Below are 7,902 nucleotides of genomic sequence, written 5' to 3'. Positions count from 1 at the left end.
ACGCAACCTCCAGCTATCACAAGGGAAGACCTCAAATACACCGGTTTCCCACTGTTCTTGAATCTGCATTAATTGGGTTCATCCGGTCAGGGTCAACTTAACCTACTAAACACATTTGTCATTTTCCCCAAAGGGTGAGAGGCTATGTGAGAAAACGTCCCACCCGACGCCAGCTGAGGGGCTTCCCAGCAGAGGCCTCCCTTCAGGGGCCCCTGGAGCTCCTACAATGTCTCACTCTGTTTGTTCAGAGTTCCTCTGGCCCCTGGGAGAGTTGCGCCTCATTTCTTTTCCTGGTAAAACACCCTGACAAGAGCCACTGAGGGGAGAAAGGGCTTATTTTAATTGCACTACCACGCTGCAGCCCATCCATGTGGAGAAGTAGAGGCAGCAGGACTCTGAGGCAGCCGCTGGTCACACTGCATTTGTAATCAAGAACAGAGCCGTTCATTAATGTGTGCACACCCAAGTCAATAGTGTATGTGTGTGCTCGGCTCCCTCTCTGCACTCATACAATTCAGGATCCTCTGCCTAGGGAGTGGTGCCTCCCACATTCAGATTGGGTCTTCCCATGTCCATTAACCCAATTAAAGAAATCCCTCCAAAGCCTGCCCACAGATCAGTCTAATCTAGCTATCTCCTTACTGAGACACTCCTCCCAGGCAATAAACACTGTGTAAGCTTGACAGCCAAATCTAACCATCACATCATGCAACCTCTAAACACATTGCATGATGCTTTCACAACACACAGAGTTTAACCAGAGGTTGCTGACCTTCCCCAGGTTGGGACATGCTGTACTGATGGGTTCACAGAGAGGTGGCATTTCAAGGAATTTGCAAGGGTGTTTGGACATTCTGTGACTTTCTCCTTACACACCTGTCCTCTGTGTGAGAACCCAACCCAGGACTGTTCAACAGTACAAAAAGAAATGAGGCCAGACCTGTTCAAGATTTTTCTGGGCTGGGGAGATGGCTTGGTGGGTTAAAAGTGTTTGCCTTGCAAGGCTGGTGAGCTGAGTTTGGATCCCAGAATCGCATGAAAGCCAGATGCAGAAGAAAAGCGTCTGCCACCCAGCTAGGAGGTGAGAAGCTGGGAAAGAGAATTCCAGAAGCTCAGGGGCCAGCCCAAGAGAGGATATGTGTGCTTCAGGTGGCAGTGATGGAGCGGTGGGGTTACCCAAGTCCACTGAAGCCCAGGTGATGGTACCCCAAGCTCCAGATGCTGGATGTGGAGCTGCGGGGTTTGGTCTGACCTTCCTCTCCTTCCATTCCTCCTTTTTGGAATGGGAGTGGAAACTCCACGCCACTGTTTGTTGGATAACTAGAGAGGGGCTCTTCCTCTGGGGCTATGAGGAAGTCATTGTGAGACTGCTTTGGGGCCGCCCACTCACCTTTAAGCAACCCCTCATTCCTGCTCTGTAAGGATGCCCACGAAATCAGTTGGTTCCCCAGGATGAACGCTGACGGACTTGTACTTTGGTTTGTCATTGGGACCTTGCTGTGTCTCCCTAGGGAAGAAATTCTCCAAACACAAGGGCTCCCATTGAAGGGATTTCTTAGTCTCTCAGAACAAATTTAGGGCTTTTTGACATATTAGAATTGTTAAGCTTTGGGGGGCTCTCAGAGTGAACCTAACATGGTTCTCACTAAGAGATGTCCACAAATCTTTGAAGACCAGAGATGGAACTCTATGATTTAAAAGTGATGTGTGGGTGTCAGGCTGGCAAGGGGTGAACTTGTGAGGGTTCATCTTTGTTGTCAACCTGACAAGCTTTAGAATTATATGGAAATGGATCTCTGACTGTGTCTGTGAGGTTTAGAGCGGGTTAATTGAGGTGGGAAACCCAACCTGAATGAGGGTGTCACATCTTTAACCCATCAGCTAAGACTAGCATTCATTTCTCCATGCTTCTGGAGGCCGTGTGACGCCCACCTCACCCTCCTGCCATGCCTTCCCTACCATGGTAGACTGACCTTAAGCTGTGTCCAGCATGAACCTTCCTTCCGTTACCCTCATCTGTCACAGCAACAGGAGCCACCCACATGGTGAGCAGATTTCTTAGAAAGCAGAGAGAAGTGTGTAAGGCCTTTTGAGGCTTCGTTACCTCTACCACCTTCCATTGACCACAGAGAGTCACATGATCAGCACAGATTGCAGGGAGAAGACATAGACTCGGTTTCCCAATGGGTCAGTATGCAAGACTGCAGTCAGTTTTGCACTGGGTGGTTTCCAGTTTTCAGCTAAGACAACTAAGTATGCTGTGAGCATCCCTCTGCCTGTCTTTCAATGACCATAAGACACATTTCAGGCAAGAGGGTTGTTCCTAAGAGTGTAAGGCCCGTGTCTTGGTTACTATAATTAGATACTTGAGACTAGAAAATTTTATAGAGAAACAAGAGCCTCACAGTTCCAGAGGCTCAAGGACACAGGACTGGCATCCACTCGGCTCCGAAGAAGGCCTCATAGAAGATGAAACCAGAATAATGTGAATGCATTCAGTGGGAAGAGAAGATTGGGTAGGTGGGTAGATGGATGGATGACGGATGGATGGATGAATGAATTAATGAATAGATGGAAGAGTAGATGAGTGAGAAAGTGGATTGATGGAATGAGTGGATAGCTGGAAGGATGGATGGATGGATGGATGGATAGATGGATGGATGGAAGGAAGGAAGGATGGATGGATGGCTAGATAAATAGTTGGGTGAATGGATAGATGAATGAGTTGGTAGATGGGTAGATGAGTAAGTGAGTGGGTGGGTGGATGAATAGATCTAAATGGAGATATGAGTGAGTAGGTGAATGGATGGACGGATGGATGGATGGATGAATGGATGGATGGATAAGTGGCTGGATGATAAGTGGTTGGATGGATAGATGGATAAATAGATGCATGAGTGGGTAAATGGGTGGATGAGTGAGTGGATGGGTGGATGGATGAATATATCTGAATGGAGATATAAGTGAGTGGGTGGATGAGTGAGTGAGTGAGTGGATGGATTGAGGCAATAACAAGCAATGTGTGGGGTTCTACACTAAAGGAAGGTACTAGTCTAGGGCCCTCTCATTAGGCCCTTCCTCTTAAAGGGCACGCCACCTCAATACGGAGGGTTAAAGCTTTAGTCCGTGATGAACCTTTGAGGATAAACCAAAATACACTGTCTTCATTCACACCGCCCCCATGAAGGCTGCTTGCTGCAATGAGCCAAGACCATTGTAAGATCATTCCTTTCAGGAACTGCCTAAGGGCCACGTGCACATTCCCAGTTCCTCCCACCTCCAGGGCCCACCCCTCCACTGTCTATACTTCCCCCAAACTGATGCTCACTCAGACAGACTGTGGCTGTGGAAGCTGGTCTTTGCAGGTGTAGCCACGTTCAGATGAGGTAGGAGCATGAGGGCAACATCTCTGCTGAAGCGTGAAGCAAACTAACACATCTGTGAGCCCAGAACTCAAGAAGCCAAAGCACAGGGGCCACATCCCCAGGGACACCTTCATCTCAGGCCTCTGTGTCCCGGAACAGTGAAGAGCTACTTGTCTGTGGTCCTATGGCCCTTCTCACAGCATCCCAGGAAGGCAATCCTCCCTCCTGCCGTCACCAGCTCCACCCTCCAGTCCAGATGGGGGCAGAGGGCAAGTTCCTTGTTGCCCCTGTACTTGACCTCTCACACTGTCTGGTCCCCAGGGTCACACGGTGCATGTGTCCTGGAGAAGATTTATCCCACCGCAGTGTGCAGTGCCGGCTGGTTTCCGGTGATTTAGTCTCAGAGTCCCTTCTGACAGAGGGACACCAGCCGAGGAGCCTCTGTCGTATATCAAAAAGGAAATTGTGAAGACATCCCTGTAAACGCGGCAGGGGAGGGGGGAGAACCTGCCATCACCGTAAACTCAGCAATGTGGCAGCGTCAGGCATTCCATCTGCCATGCTCCCCATCCAGATGTCTACAGCGGCTGGCTGGAGGTCTCCATTCTTCCAAAGCTCTGGACACAAGCCTTCGCCCTATCTTCTTGGTGACCAAGGGAGCCACGGGGCCCAGAGAAAGTCGCAGAACCTCATTTCTTACCTCCTCCGGGGGCTTGAGGTGAATCTGAGTTATTATAGAGCAGAGACATGGTCAGATCCAGGCCACATCCCGCTAAGCGTAGGAACCAGAAGGTACTTCCAAATGAGTGGCAGCCACCCTATGTGTCCAGGGAGACTGAAGCAGAAAAACTACTCACTCCATGGCATGCCCCACGTCCACTCCCCCATCCCTGGATGGTGTTTTCAGAATGTCCAGGCTTGATGTGAACTCAACTCACAGCTGCTTAAGAAACTGAGAAGTTTCACACAGGTGGAAAATTATTGAAGGTACAACTTCAGGTGTGGCTGGATCCAGGGTCTCATCTGAAGCTGCCTCTATCTTTCAAGTCAACTCTCCCCTCGATTGCCTTTGTACATGGGGAGGCAAGGGGGATTCCTGCAGCTGATGTTCTGTGGTTAGCCAATCCAGCAAAAGAGGCACGTACTTGCAGCATGCCCTAGACTTACAGGAGAAAACATCCACTAGCAGAGGTGTGCTGTGCTGCCTAATTAGCTCATGAGTTCCCTGTTCCTAGAGGCAAAGAAGCAGTCTGGCATAAACACGAGCTGACCCTAGGATCCAGCAGGCACTCCCTTCTGAGAACACAGGCTTGGGGACATATTGACTGGTTGTCTTCAGTGCTTAGCACCTTGTGTGCACCAAAACAACTCAAAAATAATCCTGGCAGGTATTTCAGTCCATTTTCTGTTGCTGATACAGAGTGTCTGAGACTGGTGGGTTTGTCTGGCTCTGGGAAACCCCAGAACGGGGTGCCAGTGTATCCCCAGCTTCTGGCAAGAGCCTGGGTGCTGCTTCGACCCAAAGTTGGAAGCTCAGCAAAGTTGGATGTGTTCAAGCGTGAGGAAAGGGCTGAATTCCCAGGAGGGCAAACCCCTCAGAAGAAAAGCATCAATTCCATTCTGAGCTCCACCCCCATGACCCAAATGCCTTCCACTGGGGTCCACTCCCCACATCAGCTGTGCTGTGGAACTGAGGCCCCCACATGTGAGCTTCACATGCACTGAGCTCACCTCAGCCAGCGCCCTAGCTTCTCCCCTTGATCTCTGTCTCCTTGTCCCCAGCTCCAGCCACCTGGTCCCCTCTGGTTGCACCTCAGTGCCTTTGTTTGGGCTGCGAGTGGACCTAGAAAGGCCTCCTACCACTCCTGGAATGTCCAGTTTCTTTTCAACTCTCAATTTCAGGAGAGATGTTATGGTCTCTTCTTGGACCAACCTCCCCTAACCTCCCTTTGGGAAGTCCTCTCCATCTCCAACCCATAGTCTTGCTTTCTTTTCTGTTTCTGTACTCATGAATATGTGAAACAATTCTATTTACTATGTCTCTCCACCTAGCATCCCAAGGACAAGCTTCACTGTGTCCTGCTCTGGCTTGGCTCAGTGAATAGCCAGTGCTCAATAAAGCTGTCCAGTGTGTCTCCTCACTGAGGATGACACCAAGTGCTGAGTGAGGAGTTCTCAGCAGTATCATTTTGTGCTCTCTCTTGGAAAGGTTGCTCTCAGCCAGCAGGTCTCAGTGCCTCCTATTAGTGGCTTTTCTCCTCTCTAAGGTCTCAGAGTCACCTGCTTTCCGCCAGCAGATGGAGAGAATGGGAGCCATGAGTGCTGGTTTATGGCCAAACCCATTGTGATAAAGCCATATGGGCTCGCCAAGGACAAAGGAGATGGGGAAATTGGGTGCAAGAGGGAAAAGAAATGGGTTTAGTAGCAGCCAACTTCGGCCTCAACAGTGGAGGATGGAGAAATGGATGGACGTTGGGGAGTAGGTGGATGAGTAGGTGACTGAGTGGATGGATGGGTGGGTAAGTGGATGGGTGAGTGGATAGATGGATGGATGGTGGATAAACAGGTAAGTAGGTGAGTGTGTGAGTGGATGGATGGGTGGGTAGGTGGTGGATGGATAGATGGATGAGTGGTGGATGGGTTGGTGGATATATTGGTGAATAGATGAGTGGAGGCAGGGATAGATGGGTGGGTGATTGGTTGGTCAGTGAGTGAGTAGTAGACAGGTAAAGAGGTGGATGGATGGGTGGGTAGTGGGGTGGTGGATGAGTGGGTGATGGTGGGAGGTGTGTGGGTACAGGGGAGGGGTAGAAGGGTGGATGCAGTGCTTTCAAATGCCTTTCAGTTTATGATCTTACAAAGCTCCAAATCTACTCTCACAAGAACTATCATGTCGGCTGCTGCCTGTCCTGTTCCATCCCTGCTGCTGGAAACAGAGACGAAGGCCAGGATTCACTGCCCGTGAGACATCTGGGTTTTCCATGTTGCACTGCTCCTCCCAACACTCCGCAGAGGAGAGCATGGAATCCCTTGGCGAGGAATAACCTTACGCTAGGCTCCACCTGGGTCCCAGCAGGCCTAGCAAGAGCAAGCACCATTTCATACCTTTCCTGAGCTTCAGGGGCATCTGTCTGTCCACGGCAGTGCTGAGTGTTCATTAGCACACAGTCTTTCATCTCCATGGGGACTCCGTGTGTCGTTTCATTCATCAAACCATACACCAGGTTGCTGAGAACGCAGCTACAGGGGAAGAGCCTCAGGTACCAGGTGATAGGGGTAGCTTACATCCTTGTGGCTCCAGATGAGTGTCCATTCTAGGGGGACAGAGACATTCTCCAGCCACAGCATCAAAAGAAGAGCATTGCCTGGGAAGGGCATGGGAGCTTGCAGGGAGATCAGGGCAGGGGAAGGCTTGGAAGGACAATCCATGCCTCTGGGTTTCTGAGGTTCTGTACCCATGGCTGCCATCTTCCCTGAGTCCCCACAGTTGGGTGCCCTTCTGTGTGGACACATATTCCTAACAGTGCCCAGAAACAGCTGGAACTCGGGGTATAGTGGCACCCACAAGCAGCTTGGGGGTCTCCACTCTCAGCTGCAGCCTCCGGGCTGGGAGAGCACCCCTAAGGAGCTGCAGCAGCTGCAGAGTGGGTACGCTACACTCCTTCCTTCTGTGAAGAAGGCTGGAGGCCAGGCTGCCCTTCACTTTGTGAAGGAAGGCCGTTGAAGATGTGGATGCCGGGACATGGCTGGGTCTTGGGAATCTGGTGTTCTGAGGCGGAAAAGGAAAGGCAGGCCTACCTCAGACCCTCCACCCCAGCCAGCACTCAGTGGTATTCCAGGCCACAGCCAGGCACAGGCAGCTGTTCTCAATGAAGGAAAAGGAGCACACAAAACTCTAGGAAACCACTGACTGTGCGTAACCGCAATCTGCTCAGTGATTTGATCGTCTTGTATCGCTCTCCAGAGATAGAGTGTCCATTCCCCCCACCCCCACCCCCACCCACCCCTGTTTCTCCAAAATGTGAGCCTCACGCTCAATTTTTAGCCACTTGAGTTTGGAATCAGGATCACCGATCTGTCATGCATGAGGTAGGGGCAGGGCTTGGAGTCCTCAGCAATGAGAGCCTCAGAGTTGCGGAGTTTCCCAAAGCTCAGGGTCCCCAGAGGTCAGCAATGAGCCCCAGAACCAGTGTCAGACCCCCAGCCCTGTGGTATAGTCCCCTGGCCCCAGAGTCACCTCAGCACCAAGGCAGTAGGTCGCCCCTCTCACCCTTACCAGGAGCCGCCAGTAACTGTGGCAGTTACTCCCCATCAGGATGGGTGGGGGTGGGGGATCAGATGGAGTACGGCAGAGGGACTCTGCACATCCTCCTCAGGAGGCCAAGGGCACCCAGGACGTGGAAATTAAAAAGGAGGGGGGAGGCCCAGCATATTAACCTCCTTAATCTTTCATTTCTGACATAGATTGTGGGCCTTCATTTCAAAGAATTTCCAGCTAATGTCTGGAGGGCAGAAAAATCTATTTCCCAATACACTG

At 51.0% G+C, this 7,902-nt stretch overlaps 1 long non-coding RNA gene across 1 annotated transcript; it reads right to left on the bottom strand.

Annotated features, from left to right (window-relative positions):
- Nucleotides 1-1,711: 1,711 nt before the first annotated feature.
- LOC131898221 (uncharacterized) lies at nucleotides 1,712-7,650 on the bottom strand. The gene is made up of 3 exons (XR_009375876.1): nucleotides 7,603-7,650; nucleotides 6,471-6,679; nucleotides 1,712-2,057 (listed from the first exon to the last, which is right to left on the bottom strand). It is a non-coding gene; the product is annotated as an uncharacterized LOC131898221 (long non-coding RNA).
- Nucleotides 7,651-7,902: the final 252 nt, after the last annotated feature.

This window comes from Peromyscus eremicus, chromosome 23 (assembly GCF_949786415.1).
Source record: "Peromyscus eremicus chromosome 23, PerEre_H2_v1, whole genome shotgun sequence".
Classification (NCBI taxonomy): domain Eukaryota; kingdom Metazoa; phylum Chordata; class Mammalia; order Rodentia; family Cricetidae; genus Peromyscus; species Peromyscus eremicus.
The sequence above is the reverse complement of the archived record's forward strand: the minus strand, read 5'-3'. Positions and strand labels throughout refer to the sequence as shown.